General features: G+C 38.4%; 1 protein-coding gene across 4 annotated transcripts in view; it reads left to right on the top strand.

The window, feature by feature from the left end:
• Positions 1–17,428, top strand: part of LOC129727117 (zinc finger protein chinmo) — a 175,244-nt gene that overhangs the window by 36,987 nt on the left and 120,829 nt on the right. Inside the window, exons 1-2 of one of the 4 annotated variants that reach the window (XM_055684595.1) lie at positions 13,450–13,766; positions 15,963–16,043. The exons of 2 other annotated variants lie outside the window; for them this stretch is intronic. The gene's annotated coding sequence lies outside the window, so the exon portion shown is untranslated. Of the gene's footprint in view, positions 1–13,449; positions 13,767–15,962; positions 16,044–17,428 lie in introns of those variants that run through there. One more of the 4 variants, XM_055684596.1, reaches the window with a different exon arrangement.

Raw genomic sequence — 17,428 nt, forward strand, 5'->3', positions numbered from 1 at the left:
ATACTAAAACTAAAAAAAATAACTTTTTTGTGTTAAGAGATAGAAGAATATTTTATTCAGCAAAGTTGTAGAAAATTCAAAAATATGAAACTTTGTTGAACAAATGAAAATCCTATCTCTTTTCGGTACAAAGTTATAAAGTACACTACATGGAACTTATTTAAAAGTTAGTTTTTGTACTTAACTTTTGTTAGTTGCATTTTACACAAAAGTGTAGTTCGGAGGAATTATTGGGACACACAGAACACACATTTTTGCCGAAGACCATATATCTCCCGGACTTTTCCTTACAAAGTTACATCATATTTTAGCTTATTTTTTCGATAACTTCAAGAACGTATAGGTTAAAAAGGGGCAAGTGGAATCATGATGTCAATATTTTTTTTTACTTGCAGTTAAGCTGAAGTACTATAAACTTCTTTAGGTTCCATTTGCCTCAATCCACTCATTTTAGAGTACGGCGAGCATATGTTACAGTAGGTTTTCATATATTAAATATACTAACTTTTTTGTGTTAAGAGATAGAGGAATGGTTTATTCGGCAAATTTCTAGAACATACAAAAATATGAAACTTTGTTGAACAAACAAAATTTCTATCTTCATTGGGAACAGAGTTACAGAGTATTTCATGTAAAAGTTACTTAAAAGTTAGTTTTTTGTATTTAACTTTTGTTAGTTACATTTTACAAGAAAACGTTGTTCTAAAGAAGCATTTGGGCATACAAAACACACGTTTTTGTTGAAGGTCACACATCTCCAGGACTTATCCTTACAAAGATATAGTACATTTCAGCATATTTTTTCGATAACTTTAAGAACGTATAAAGGGAAAAGGGGCAAGTGGAATCATGATGTCAATTCTTTTTCTCAAAGTTTAGCTCAAATGCTCAAAACTACTATAAGTTACATCCGTCCCAATCCACCTAATCTTTATTCTATACGTTGTTGAAGTTATCGAAAAAATATGCTGAAATGCGCTATAACTTTGTAAGGAAAAGTCCTGGAGATGTGTGGCCTTCAACAAAAACGTGTGTTTTGTATGCTCAAATGCTTCTTTAGAACAACGTTTTCTTGTAAAATGTAACTAACAAAAGTTAAATACAAAAAACTAACTTTTAAGTAACTTTTACATGAAATACTCTGTAACTCTGTTCCCAATGAAGATAGAAATTTTGTTTGTTCAACAAAGTTTCATATTTTTGTATGTTCTTAAAATTTGCCGAATAAACCATTCCTCTATCTCTTAACACAAAAAAGTTAGTATATTTAATATATGAAAACCTACTGTAACATATGCTCGCCGTACTTTAAAATGGGTGGATTGGGACAAATGGAACCTAAAGAAGTTTATAGTACTTCAGCTTAACTTCTAGGAAAAGTAATGACATCATGATTCCACTTGCCCCTTTTTAACCTATACGTTCTTGAAGTTATCGAAAAAATAAGCTAAAATATGATATAACTTTGTAAGGAAAAGTCCTGAAGATATATGGTCTTCGGCAAAAATATGAGTTTTATGTGTCGTAACAATTCCTCCGAACAATACTTTCGTGTAGAATGCAACTAACAAAAGTTAAGTACAAAAAACTAACTTTTAAATAAGTTCCATGTAGTGTACTTTATAACTTTGTACCGAAAAGAGATAGGATTTTCATTTGTTCAACAAAGTTTCATATTTTTGAATTTTCTACAACTTTGCTGAATGAACTATTCTTCTATCTCTTAACACAAAAAAGTTAATTTTTTATTATTTAGTATAGTAAACTTTCCATATTTTTTTGTTAATTTGCAATTATGCGGGTCATTCATACAAACAATTTCTCCGAAGACACTATTAAGCTAGGATGAAGTTGAAAGGCGCTATGGGATTAAGTTCCACTTTTTGCCTTATTGGACCACTGTGCGCTGGTTGCTGGTTCGGAATAATTGCATGTTGCTGCTGCTTCGTGCAGATTCGCGCTGTGACTAAAGGATGCACCGTTACTCCAAGCCGCCACGCTTATTGTTCGTCTGTGTCGGTTCGTTTACCACAAGCAATGATATTTTTCCATTGAATTTGACTGGCGACACGGCGTTGAAGATGGTTGCCACACACAACAAAAATGCAGGTTTGCCGTTTGTTTAAGCCTCTGCTATACGACAAACCGTAATAGAATAGATTATTGAATAATAATCATGTTCGAGAAGTTCGTAAGTGGAAAAGTAGACTCACGATGTTGCTACTGTAGAAAAAATAAAAACCAACGCATAGAAGTCGAAATCGCTCAGTTATAGTTCGAAGGTATAAGCTTAGATCACCCAAACAATTCTCTGGCGTCAACGTCTCTAACCGTAATTTTACCGACCTCCTCCTTCTCTGGTCGTGCATCAATCATCATCAAAGAAAGCACATACACATTATTCAAATTCAAACTCATGTTTCTTAATTTCGTGTGCTCCCCATCTGTCTCCAGTGACCCGACCCGCCGACTCGATCGCATCGGTCAAGCTCCATTGAACTGCTGCACTTTTTAGACCAAAAATTCACCGGACTGCTGTCAGACGTTTCTTTCCGCATGAGCAGCACCTTCGATCGTTTCAAATTGGTGCTCATGTTTTCCCACCTCGCACGCTCATCTGCCTATAATGGAACGGGCACTCACACATACCCCTGTACCGACCACCGGTCAATCGATCGCCTACGTCTAGCCACGCATAAGCGACGAACCCGATCCATATCGAAGCGCTCGGGATGAAATGAAAGATTGATCTCGGCCAAGGAAAATAATTCCCCTCGTGCGCCCAGAAGAGATGCATGCATTATTCACCCTTTCCTCTATTTTGCTCTCGGTTCCAGAAAATAGAAGATGAAGCCATGAAAGTGAGGCAGAGGTTCGACTTTGAATGCAGGAAATAATTAAACACGATTACCATGCGTTAATGAAATGGTCGAAGCCAAGGTCTGTGTAGCTCCAGCAAACGCACCGTCGAGAAAATGGAGCGGGCATGGAAAGAAAGATGATGAGAATAGATTACGATTAGAGATGCAACAGATTGTATGCCACGCTGAGTGCGTGAGCTGGATAGATAAAAAGCGAGAGAGAGAAAGGTAATTATACTACTCGAATGCCTCACTTTGATCGCGATCACAAGGCAGAGCGCGTACGTACAGGTGCGGCAGGCAGGGTGCGTAGTAGAATGCAAGCAACGCAGCAAGAAAAAAGACGGAGCATGTAGAAGGTGCGTTCCTCCTGGGAGAAGGAGAACACGTAAGGAGCAGAGATCAACAATCGCTTCGATGCGCACCGGTGTGTGGCAAATGCATATGCGTATCGTATTCAGTTGCATCCGTTAGTGCCTTAAGTCGATTCGATTTGGGGTTCTTATTGGAATTCGATCGCCAAGTGGTAGGATGAGAACGAGAACGGATAGGTGAGGAGTAATGATATTTTGAAACATGTTTGGTAAACATTTGTTATGTTTTTAGTGTCTTGATTGGAAAAGATCAATAATGTGGTGAATAAAAATAATCTATTTTGCTCTATTTTTCATAAAAGAAATCAGCGCTAAATTAATAAAAAAAATTACACAAAAAATATAATTCAAGAACAAATTCGAAGTTAAAAAGTGCATTAACTGATTGCAAGGCTAGGATTGAACCGATGATATAATATAATTTCTCACGGTAAAAAAATTGAATATTACATGTCACGTGCATTATTTTCTCATTTAAATTTCAGTTGCTCCTGGCGTAAATGACGATTTCGTTTGAAAATTATGTGCAATATCATTTACATTTGCATGGAATATCGTGGGATTTCTTATCATAAGCGATAAATTTTGGCACTTCTTTCTAACTGTGCTTAGGTTATTTTATACCACACAATTCACGTTGAAATGTTTTTCTTGGGAAATTGTTTTTTTTCAGTGTACTAGCTTGAAAAATAATGGTATTGGGAAGGAATGGTTTCTAACTTAGGAATTATACAGTCAGAAGAGTAACTTATTATATGGTGAAAAATTTTATGGCTGGCATCATGGTTATTTGTTTGAAAAGCAATTCAGTTTTGAAACAAATAAATAGAAATAAATGGAATGATTCTCAAATGTTACTCGGAATTATCAACACGCATTGGACCAAAATTTCAACTGGGCATTTCGTTAAGTTTTTGAATTTCCACTGTATGATTTCGAATCTTTCAAATATACAGGTTACAGAAATGTATGTTGCGAATGAAGTTTAAAAACACTCGACTGGGGCTACAACCTAGGTCACATGAAAAATTTTTGCATTTTTTGCCATTTATAGCACTGTAACAACAGTAATTTTTATGTTAGAAAAAGTTTCAAAATAGTACGTAGTACTTCGCGGTTTTCGTGCTCAGTTGAAAAAGTGCGTGGAATGGCACAAAGTTGGTACGAATTTATACAAATTTGGAGAGAACTATATTTCTTCTTTCCAAAATGGCTGAAACACTCAAAATCGAAAAGGAAATGAAGAGTTAAGAGTTAAAAAAAATGTAGGCACTGAGGCTAAAAAAATTTTCATCATAACTTCAAATTTAAGAAGTGTTTTTGAAATTTCTAATGTGAGCGAATGTTGTACTCGACTAAAACCTACAACTTACACTTGGTTACTTCAGAAGTTCTTGCATCTTTTTTCACTCGTAGTACCGTTGTTGTTAATGTGGAAAAGTTATTAATAAACAAAACGTGAGTCAACTGAGAATTATTAGCAACTTACAGGCCTCGTTTTAACAGTTCTCGAAGATTTTTGCTTAATAGTTATGCTATTGTTATGCTGTGCTATGCTATAAGTCAGTGCTATAAAAATAATGAATCATGATAGTGGTTTTCTTTGCAGTATTTTCTTGCAGTATTTTTAGTAACCCTAGATTTGTTTTATTTATTTTATTTGGTATATTCACCAACAGGCAAGCAGGTGCCCAAATGGTGTAACTTAAAGCTAAAAACTCTTATTCTGTGTTTTCTGGCAATATTATACAGTAAATTTTCGAAGACCTTCAAAAAGATTGATGTGTTGAATAAATCAATTTCAAGTAAAAGAGATCCTTTATTTATGATTGATTTTTGACGTAAACAATTATAGTTTCGTGATTCCGACAACTTAGAAAGTTGTGGTGTCCAGCAAAGTTGTTCAGAAGGTCAATTTTCTATACTGTGAGAATTGCAACTTTGTTAAAGACCGCAACTTTCTAGGAGAGTTGTGAGATAAATTAAGGTCAAAACATGACTGATTGCGCCACATAATAGCAAAATTCTGCTCCTAATTGCTCACCAACCAGGAGCGTGAACAACTTTGCTGAAGACCACTGTTTTCTAGGACGACTTATTTCACAAATGATAAGTTAAGATCAAAATACCAAGAACCGGATGACTGCCTAACTTTTTTTTCCTCTGTGTGGACTCATCACTGCGACCAGAGACATTTTAATCTATTGTGATATTGCCCAGGTGTTTTCTGTACTCCGCACTTCGTATTATTGGCAGTATCACTATTGAAGTGAATGATACGCCTTTTTTTTCATTTATATCCGTGCTTGTGTGTGAGAGTTTACCCTTTCATTTCAAGCTTACTGCTCTGCTATACCGAGCCTCTTTTTTATCCTAACAATTTCGCCAAATTACAATTCCATGAACTGAGGCTAAACCTAACGTTCCTCTCTGGCCAGGTTTATTCTAAGAGGGACTTGTTACGTCAAGAGGAAGGAGTCTTATCGAAACCTCGTTCCTCTTGCCAATATCGCCAATTACAATTCCCTGTAGAGGGTAAGTATTTCTGAGATCAGTTTTATTATAAGAAGGACTTATTTTGTCAAGAGGAAGGAGTCTTATCGAACCTCGTTCCTCCTACCAACACCGCGTCACAATCACAATTCTCTGAAGAGGCATTCAATGCTGCACCTCTGGTCAGGTTAATTACAAGAAGGACTCCTATTTTTGTCAAGAGTAAGGAGTCTTATCGAAACCTCGTTCCTTCAACCAAGACCGCGTCATAATCACAATTCCCTGAAGAGAACTATTATACGTTACTCAGAACAGTTTTGTTATAAGAGGGGCTTTTTCGTTAGGATGAAAGTCAGCAAGGGTACTATAGAATTCAGCTTGAAGGAAGGGTATGTAGTGGAGAGCCTGAGAATGAACCCATGTTAAAGTTCTTGACAACCAAATGGCCTGATTCTACTAAGATTCGAACCCACAACCACTCGCTTATCAAAGCGGACTTTGTAACCTTGCGGCTACGAAGCTCTCTTGACTGTCTAACTTGGTCCGGATAACTTTGCTGAAGACCACAGTTTTCTAGGAGGTCGGAATCGTGAGATAAGTTGAAGCTAAAATACGAAGCATTGCGTTCACACTTGCGCCACGTAATGTCAGAATTCTGCTGCGAATATTCCACCAGAAGCCTTTGACCTTGTGAACAACTTTACTGAAAAACTATCAGAAGGCCGGAATCATGAGATAAGCTGAGGTCAAAATACACAGAATTGAGCCACGCAATGGAAGGAATCTGCTCTTAATTGTCCATCAACCAAAGCCCTTGATATTGTGTATAACTTTGCTGAAGACCACAGATTTCTTAAATGTCGGAATTGTGATAACCTGAATAACTTTTCTGAAGGTCATAATACCACGAACTGTGTGCACACTAGTGGCACGTAGTGTTGGAATTCCATGCTTAACAGTCTATCACCCAGAAGCCCATGACCTTGTGAACAACTTTGCTGGAGACCACCGCTTTCTATTATAAGGCCGGAATCATGAGATAAGTTACGGAGAACTGCGTTCACATAGTGATGGAGTTTCATATAAACAGTCCATCATCCAGAAGCCCTTGACCTTGTTAACAACTTTGCTGAAACCCGTATCTTCTAGAAGGTCGGAATCGTGAGATAAGTACAGATCAAAGTACTAAGAATTGCGTTCACATGTAGCGGGAAAACTCTACTCTGAGTTGTCCACCACTTGAACTAGAAGACTTTAATCTTGTCAACAACTTTCCTGAAGACAACAACTTTACTGAATATCTAGGGAGTCGGAAATTTGAGATAAGCAAAGGTCATAATACCAAGAATTGTGTGTACACTATCGTCTCATAGCGAAGAATGATCCATACTTAACAGTCTGTCATCCAGAAGCTTTTGACGACTTTGCTGAAAAACGCATATTATAGAAGGTTGGAATCGTGACATAACTTAGGGTAAAACAACCGAGAGTTGCGTTCATATTGTCCACCAACCAGAAGCCCTTGACCTAGTGAAACAACTTTGGTGAAGACCGCAACTTTCTAGAAAGTTAAAATCGTGATAGAAGTTAAGGTCAAAATGAGCTAAACTTTTTGCACTGGAATTCCACACCATACAGAAGCATTTGACCTTCTGAACAAGCTTACCGAAGACCGCAACGTCTTCGGAAACACGAAATATCTTTCTATTCCAGGCGTTGCTAAACTTTTTGGGGATTCTGCAATATCATCGATTCAAAACTTTTTGGGGGTAGTTCCCAGAAAATCGTGAAGAATACCATCCATGGTAGTAATTAACATAGACAGACACAGAAAAAGGTTCTTTAGGTTCTAAAATATTGATGTTGTAATCTATACATATAAAAATGTAGTCCGGTCTGTCTGTCTGTTTGGTCCATATAGGCTCGAAAACTACCGAACCGATCGACGTGAAAATTTGTATGTAGGGGTTTTTGGTCCCGATAAAGGTTCCTATGATAGTTGAGACCCCTCCCTCTTCTGGAAAGGAGGGGTCCAATACAAATGAAACATACATTTCTGCACAACTCAAGAACAAACCAAGCAAATGAAACCGAATTTGGCATGTGGATGTTTTAAAGGGTATTAAATATGTCCATAATGGTTCGACGCCCCTCCCTCTTATGGAAGCACATGTTTCTGCACAAATTTCTGCACATATCGCGAACTAATCAACTAAATGGAACCATATTTGGCAGGTGAATGTTTTTAGTGGTAACAAATATGTTCCATAATCGACCTCAGGCAACATTTTGGATATTGTTTTTGGCACATTTTGCATGTGTAGGATAAGTACAACGATACACCGTGCCCCAGTGCAGTGGGACCACAAGAAATATACACAGGAGCTGAATTCGACCACAGATACCATTTTGAATTCTAATATGGCGACTTTCGGCTACGGAAAACCAGCGGCAAACGACCAAATACCAACCAATATGGGTATTTTTGGAGTCGTAATGATGCACTGAAGCCACAAATAGACTTCAGACACCATTATGAATTGTAGGATGGCAACTTGTGGTTTCTGGAAAACAGCCAAAAATGGCCGATTTCCGTCTAACATGAGTATCTCCGGATCTAGAATGATACACAGCAGCTGAAATCGAAAATGATCAAATTACACCCAATATGGGTGTTTTTTCAACCAGAATGACGCTCAGAGGCCAGAAATTATATTAAATACCATTTTGAAATCCAAGATGGCGATGGCGACGATGATGCATAGAAACCAAACATTGACCCTTGACACCATTTTTAATTTAAAGACGACCACTGTTAGTTTCTGGAAAACAACCAAAATAACTAAATACCTCCCAATATAGGTATTTCCGGTGTTAGATTGATGCCAGAAAATTTGCAGAAAATGACCGAATACCACCCAATATGAATATATTCAGAATTAGGGCGATGTACAGAAGCCAAAAGTCGAGGATGTAGTCATTTCGATAAAACCAATAAAACCGATAAACCAAACGATTTGTCTTTTGACTTTGAACATATCCTATGGCCGATTCGTCGTGCATTTGCAGACTTTGAACACATCGCAAGGAATCAATGACTTTGGAACGTTCAAATAGTACAAAACCACATTTAAATTATGTTGAGGCCACATAAATATATCAATCAAAGCAGGTATAGTTTTAAATAGTCTTTGAATTTCTTTTCTTTCCATAACTTTTGAGCCACACATCAAATTGTTATGAAGTTTATTATTTGTAAGTTTGAGAGATGATTCGTTCGTATGACACTAGTTATGTTCAAATAAGTCATGTGAAATAATAGACTTTCATTGTTTTATTAACAATTTAGTACATAACGGTGGCTTAAGTTCAATTATAATCAAATGAAATGGGAACGTATAGGGCAGCCAAACTTTGAAACCACGTGTTCAATCATAATTCACCAGTTAACCTTTAAATAGCCCGCTCATCTGATAATAATATTGATCAAATCGGTTGTGTAGTTTTTGAGATAATGAAGTTTCGTGATTTTCACATTTTGGTACTTTACAGACGAAGTAACAGTCCGATTACAGTAAAATTCAATAGGGTGTTACGAGGCAGCTAGACTTATGAATTGACACTAATTTTGTGGAAATCGGGTCAGCCATCTCTGAGAAAAGTGAGTGAGTTCAAGTAGTCTTTGGAATATGTTCCTTTTCATAGCTGGATTTCACATTTTTAAACATAACAGGCAAAGTAATAGTCCGATTGCAAAATAAATCAATAGGATCTTATGGGGCAACTAGACCTTCCATTTGACACTGATTTTATGAAAATCGGTACAGCCATCTCTGAGAAACATGAGTGAGATTAGGTAGTCTTCAAAACACGTTTCTTGTCGTAACTTTTGAGCCACAAGTTCAATCTTTATGAAATTCAAAAGTTAACGGTTTTTCAGGTATCCCGTTCTTTTGAAATCAATTTTGTTCAAATCAGTTGTGTAGTTTTCGAGATAATGATGTTTCATGATTTTTACATTTTGAAACATAACCTCTAAACTAAAAATCCGATTACAATGAAATTTAATAGGGTCTAATGGGACAATGAGACCTTTCATTTGCAATTAATTTCATGAAGATCGGTCCAGCCATCTCTGAGAAAAGTGAGTGAGAATAAAAATCTGCACATACACACACACACACATACACACACACACACACACATACAGAAAATGCTCAGCTCGTCGAGCTGAGTCGAGTGATATATGCCATTCGGCCCTTTGGAGCACTTTTATACTTTCGGTTTTGCAAGTGATTGCTATACCTTTCTAGGAGAAAGGCAAAAATATGGGTTGGAGAGCTGAAAAGGAAAAAGAAAAAAATCCGGAAAATGAAAACTGGAAAGGTAAAAAGGTGACAGTGAGTGCGAGGGGACGAGAGAAGAAGAGATACATCAAAAGTGAACGCGAAAAGAAGAAACAGATAGAGAAAATAGGGCAAGGGAGAAAAGGAAAAAGAATCAAATGAGGAAAAGGAGGAAGAGAAAAAGAAAAACAGAGAAAGGAATACAAAGTGTGTGAGAGAGAGAAAGAGAAAGAGAGATAGAAAAAGAGAGAAAAATAGAAAGAGAAAGTGATATAGAGAAAAATAGAAAAAGAGAGAAAAAGAAAAAAAAGAAAGATATAAAAAAGGAAAGACAGAGAGAGAAAAAGAAAGAGAGAGATAGAAAAAGGGAGAAAGAGAAAGTGAGAGGGAGAGAGAGAAAGAAAGAACAAGAGATAGAAAGAGAATGATATGGACAAAAGGAGAGAGAAAGAGATAGAGAAACAGATAGAGAAGGAGACAGAAAGAGAGAGAGTGGGAGAGAGAGAAAGAGATAGAGAAAAAGATAGAGAAGGAGACAGAAAGAGAGAGACAGGGAGAGAGATAAAGAAAAAGAGAGAGAAGCAGAGAGAGAGAAAGAGAGAGGGAGAGAGAGAAAGAAAGATCTACATCAATGTTCCAATTCTAATTGCAATTTGTTATTGCATAGAACAATATTTTTAAAGTATAAACATGATAATTATTGAGTTTCAGAAAGAAGTAACTATTTATAATAAAAAAAAGTTTATTTATTTATTTATTTATTTATTTATTCGTTCAACATCAACAGTCTCTATCTGGTCCTAATGATTGTATCTTAAAATATTTAAAAAATTACTCCAAATACTAGAGCGAGGTAGATGGTAGTCGAAACCGGAAGATACACTATTGAAAACGCGCTGAAGTCCAATGAGAGCTCCATTTGCCCCATAATTTGTACGACGAAAAGGAATTCGTAGGAAAAGGTTATTCCGAACGACTCTGGAATTAACGTTTAGATTGATGTTGCCTAATATTACAGCACAGTCGGTTCTCGCCATCAGGGTATCAGCAATTAACATAGCTCGTGAAAGATCACGTCTTACTTTTAAAGAGTCAAGGCCGATGAGCTGCGCCCGATTTTCGTAACTGGGGAGCTGGTGAGGTTCGTTCCAAGGTAGATGTCGAAGAGCAAAACGTACAAATCTCCGCTGAATTGCTTCGACTCTGTTGGCACCATTGAATTATTGAGGGTTCCACACTGCCGAACAGTATTCTAGCGTCGAGCGAACTAATCAGCAATATAGTTTTTTTTAAGCAGTACACGTCCCTGAAATTCCTGGCCATTCTCATTATCATTCCCAAATTTCGCGAGGCTTTGGCAACGATATAGCAGATATGCTCCTTAAAAGTGAGTTGATTAGCTATCAGCACTCCTAAATCTTTTACAATTACTTCACGCTTAATCGGCACTGTCCCGAGGTGGTAGTCGAACATAACAGGTCGCTTTTTCCTGGTCAGCGAAATCACAGAACATTTTACGGATTTAGAGTCATCCTATTGATGTCGCACCATTTAGCGAAATTTTTCAACTGATGTTGTAGATAGAGAGCATCCTCTGAGCACCTCACTTTGGCGTAAATTTTCATATCGTCGGCAAAAGACTGGGGCGACTGAGAAGGCAGTTCACATCGTTGAAATATAGGATGAAGATTAAAGGCCCGAGGTGACTACCTTGTGGGATTCCGGAAGAAGCATGAAATTTTCGCGATCTGTTGTCTCCAATTTTTACCATGATGTGGCGATCCGCAAGATACGAAGTTATTTGAATACCTGGAAACAAGAAAGCGTTGATTTCCGAAAATTTTTGCATAACCTGGATATGGAACAAAGAGTTAGTCTAAAAGGTTTCATGACAATTTTTTCTAATGTAAATAAATGGCCCTGATTTACAATATATAATGGAAGACATTGAAGACAAGGATTATAAAAACATTGTTGTTTTCATCATTCATGTTTATCTGAAAAAACTAATAAGCGAAATATTTCACACATTGCATCTCGGTTATTTGAAATGCTAATAATCGGATATAACAGTGCTGGAAGTTTTACTGCACCAGCAGTATAACCAAAGCCCGAATATGAAAAAATAAAAAAACGACAGAAACCCATCTGTGGTGTCGTGTGCAACGGCTGCCCCTTTGATCACAAAACAAATGTTTTTGCCACCATGCTGCGCAGTATCGTATTTTTTTACCCCCCAAAATATAAGTATTAGCCGAGGAGGATGCACATTCATGGACCAACAATAAACTAGCATCGTCTCGTTCCAACCACACTGCACCGCTGATATCCTGCACTGGAAAAAGTGAGAAGGCTAACGTCGAAATACAGCGAACGACGAAGTGCGCACGTCAATACAGCTTCACGAGCGGTAAAGTAAACCATTTGCATTCTCGCATGCATTCAAAGTCATCATCGAAAGCGAAAAAAACAACACATTTCTTACACGTTGCTGCTTGTATCTGCCGAAAACAAAAAAACGGCCAAGGTCAGCACGCGCGTTGTGCCGAAATTTCCCTCATTGCACCCACCCAAATTTGTGCCCCCGTTGGGTGCGTTTGTCGGCTGAGTTGGGGGTTGAAACTAGAATGCCTGTATTAAGTATATTGTTAGTACTGCACAGTTGAAAAGTTAGTCAGTTTTGTGGCCAAATCGACTAAACATGGCGCTGATTGATTGGCTCACATATCTGGCACCGCTAGGCCCACCGTAACCGAAGAGTTATCACCCACAATGCTCACAAGCGCCACGTCGTGTTGCGTCGCGTCGCGCCATCGCTCTGTGCAAAGGTGGAGCCAAATCATGCCGATTTGCTGAGCTAACCAGATGCATTTATCAACGTCAGCACGACTGCGGAAAATGGATGTGACCTTCACGGTGAGTAGTTTTCGTATACAAGTGAGTGTGTGACAGTCATTTTTCGGTGCGGTGATTTATGGATTCCCATTACGACGACCCAACCGCCGCCAGACACTGAAGACTAAGAAACTTGGACGAAACTTTGCATCTTTTGTACGAACCATGCCGCTGTCGCATACCATAAATCCTAAGATACACAGCCTGTGCGATTACATCTACCGGACTGCAGCAGTGAAGAGTTTCACTTGCAAGAATTTCGGGCGGAAATGACTAATAAAATGATACAAAGCTAACCCCCCCCCCCCCCCCCCACCTAATTTAAGTGAACGGCAGCCCAACACAACAATCGCCACGAATATCACAGATAGGAAAAAAATACATACTGCAAACCGGTCCACCACCGGGCAGCGCAAGAACCTACTGACACATATCTTCGCGTTTCGTGAAACTCGGTCGTACTCGTGAATGCACCTTCTGGTCATTCGGACATACAACCGACGGCGGCTCCCGGGACGCGTTTGTTGTTTGACGCGCGAACCTCGCTAATTCAATTTGTTTATTTTTGCCGAGCAAGAAGCGCATCGACAATTTCCGCTGCTGCGTTCGCGAATAGGAGCTCAGCTTCGGGTGGATGTGAAATTGGGAGCTTTTTTGTGCGCTGCGGCCCCGAGTGCATTCGGTATCGTTTGAGGAGTGTGCGGTGCGCGTCGCAAGCCGCCTTGTGCAGTGCGTTACGGTTCTTAAAAGAGACCTGTTAGAGAAGAAGATATCGATGAGGTGCGGGAAAAATAAGTGTAGGTAATTTTGTTAAGAAATATTTACACATTCTGCGGTGCACTGATTATTGATCATGTTCAATGCAAGAACTCTAGCATGATTGAGTCTCATATTTTTACTTTTAAATCTGGTTATCAATTATTTGAAACGGTTTCAACAATTACATATTATTACGTGATAACTATTTCAATAAAAAAATAACTAGTTTTTTGAAAAGATTTTCTTAAGTCTTATAAAAGAACTTATGGTTGTGTTTTCTTAAGAGCATTTTCCAAGAACCACATTGAGTTATCTATGACTGCGTTATCACTTTGTTATCAATCGTTTGCAGTGGTTTCGTATACTTTTCAATAAGTTACTCCTTTGTATAAAAAAATTATCATTAAAACATTCAACTTTCAATTTAGCGTGTCAACAAAATTGTATTCAAACATGAAGAGACCGACCGTTCGTTCTCAGTGTTTGATATTTTGAAATGCATTTTTGATTACGGGGATGCATTTTTTATCCTTAGCTGTTGCGAAATTTTAATACTTGTCAATCCATATATATAACCGGTTATATTTCGATGTCTAAAATATCTAACTTTAGAGGTTTTATGTAGATTCATGTTAATGTGTTCAATTTGAGGCTAAAAATAAGCAAGATAATGTTGCTTACATTTTAATATGCGTGAAGCTATGCTAGCTGAATTGCTAATTAGCATGTTTACTGCATCACGTAAGCTTCCAAGTTCCAATTTAAGAGTGGGGTGATGATCTTGAAGGAATCTCCATTTGAATCTTTTTAAACTTTTTTTTTTGATAACTTGAGCAGCCTCACCGTAAATGTGTGGATAAAAAATCGGACGCATTATTCTTAATCCATTCTCGGCGAGTGATGGCGTATGGCATCACTTGACATCGAACCTTTGATTGTAGCTTAACAATTATACTTGTAGTTTTGAACAACGAAACTAATCAATTAGAGAAAAGATCGATCTACAATATGCAACACAGTTTGTGTTTGGTTGAAGAGGTTTTTATGTGATATCTAGAGCTAAAATCTTCTTTTGATTTCACTCTTGATTTTTAAGGTAGTCGAATTAAGTATGAACTAAATTATACCATTAGAAAACACTGTTTCGGAATATAACTATAATTGAGAATCTTATGCCTATCTGCCAAAAATGAAATTTATTAAGGACTTCCTGGAGGGTTGGCTTCTCAAAACCCAACAACAATTGTCTTCGGAAGCGTTGACAACAAATTAATTATCTTTCAGAGCTTTACTAAAACTGGAAGTTGCCAGTTGAAAAACTAATCTATTTTGCAAACAGTTCCTGGCTACCAGTTAGAGGCTTAATTTATCATAATCCGTGGGATGAACATATTTTCCGAAGCAGCGAGAGATAAAAATGCCAAATGTACCAAAATGAACGGGAAAAAGGATAACGAATGTTTCGGGCGCTTAAAATCCAGTTAGCTTAAGGGATAAACAAATAGGGTTTTTAATCATAAAATTAAAATGAATTGTAACTTATTTATATGCTACTTCGTGTATCAGCAGTATCGAACTCATTGCGAGTAGTAATCTTTCTCTGATGGGCTTCGAGAAGCATCCAAATGGTTTGAAGCGTAATTCTAGGTGGATTGATTCGCCGGAATCCCACCAGAACAGACGTGCGCTGATAAATGTTGCTGTCAAGTTATTACTTAAGTCACCCGAGCTGGGTGGGCGGACCGTGAGGGACCCAGGAAAGGGCGACACCAGGACCAACCCCGCACCGAATTTCATGGTCAAGTTTAATGTGTTTGTTTGCAGCATGCGGTGTTGCGTCGCAGTTTTGTTGGTGTCGTGGTCGCTTTGCCTGCGCCGGCAGATAAAAAGAGGGAATGCATTTTTGGCGCTTACGTAAGACACTCTCGCTTGGTTTGCAGGCAAAGCGCGCGTAATAATTCGGTTTCCGCTGTGGCGGCTGATGAGAATATTTATAAATTTAACCTAGATCTGATCTTCAGACTGCGACGGTGCAAATTTCACTTTCTAGCGAGTGAGATTTTTCCGGTTTTCCGCAACGATTCGGCACACTTTGTTGCAGTCGTGCAAAAATATCGCATTAGGAAAGAGTTGTTGTACGAGGCGGTTCTAGATATTGGTCGTTGGTTGTCCTAAATGATTTCTCTATATTTTTCTTATTAATACTAATTTATATATTTTCTTCTTATTTTCAGGTACATTTTCGATTCTAGTTTTCATGTGCGGTGAAAAAAAAAATACAATCGGCAGCACACACATCCAACTGCTTATACCAGGTATTATTCTAAAAACAAATCGCTCAAACATTCGAAACGTCTCGAAATCACATCATCGCATTTCGCAGCTATTCCACCTCTCGAAACACATCTCCATAATTGTCATTGCCATATGCTCGACAAGTATTCAATTTGCACGAGCGAACTCGAAAGAACTCTGCGACCGTCATAAGCCACTGTGTACGTGCACGGGCGCTTCTGGGGCACAAGCTGCAACGACACGAATTATTTATATCAAAATTGAAAGTGAAAGTATATAATATTCTCATTCCACTTTCACTTTCGCTTACATGACGTAACTGCAACTGCGGAGACTATTACACTCCGGGCAGCGCAAAGTGACGAGGGGTCCAGGGACGACGGAAGGAATGCCCTTCATCCTGCCCTCTGCTTGCCGCACCACCATTCACGGCCGCATTTTCCACCAGGTTTGCTTCCCTTTCGGTTGCCTTCCGTCGTATGCCATATCTCTGTTTCGCTTGCTCTCGCAGCATGTCCTGCTGAACTGCTGCCGTTCTTGTTACATAAAGACTGGCAGGGAAAAATCGATCGAGAAACTCGAACGTTGCACATAATCGTACCGTCGCAGCACTGGCAGAATTTTCCTGTCTTTTTACGAGTTCACGCGGGGCGAATTCCCCTTGCATGCACTGTTTGTTATTGTTGGTGTTCCTTCTGCTGCTAATGCCTTTGATTCCGCTGGCGATGCTGCGAGCAGCAAGGCACTCTTGAGCCGTTTTCAAGGAGGAACAAAATCCTGCAGTAAACGAGCTAAAACCGCATTCCCGTAAGAAAAAGGAATGTGTACACGAGCGCACATGCACATAAACAGCATACTTTTATTTGTATGTGCAAGCAGCGGCAGAGCGGAAGGAAAATCGATTTTATGTAAATGCGCTTTTGCGTTCCCTTTTGCCGTTTTGGAGCTACACGCGCGTTATGCAGGATTTTCCTGCATAAGCTTACGACGGGAAATTCGGCCTGCGGGTAAGATAATGGGTGAAAGTTGTTTAAAATGGTGTATATCATGCGAGTGACGGCAGCATTTGTTTTCACTTTGCAGGACATGGAAAATTTATTTGCACTGTGGCATCTCGTACCAGAACAGTACCAACAGTGAAAGAATTAGTTAAGTGTTTCCATGTTGGAATTAGTTTAACATGACACTTTGCTGAACGAGAAAACTGCTTCAGTGAAAGTGCAGTGTTCGGTTAAGGGTGAAATTTGATAGAGTTTGTCAATTCCGTTGGACACACACATGTTTGTAGTGGTTACACCGTTTTGTTTCTCTTAAGCGACTTCGTTTTTCAGCAAATACCTATAGTAAATACCTGCATAGACATTCAGCAAATACATTCTTTATAAACTATAAACATTTTTATTCA

The sequence above is a fragment of the Wyeomyia smithii genome, chromosome 3 (genome assembly GCF_029784165.1).
Source record: "Wyeomyia smithii strain HCP4-BCI-WySm-NY-G18 chromosome 3, ASM2978416v1, whole genome shotgun sequence".
NCBI classification, from domain to species: Eukaryota; Metazoa; Arthropoda; class Insecta; order Diptera; family Culicidae; genus Wyeomyia; species Wyeomyia smithii.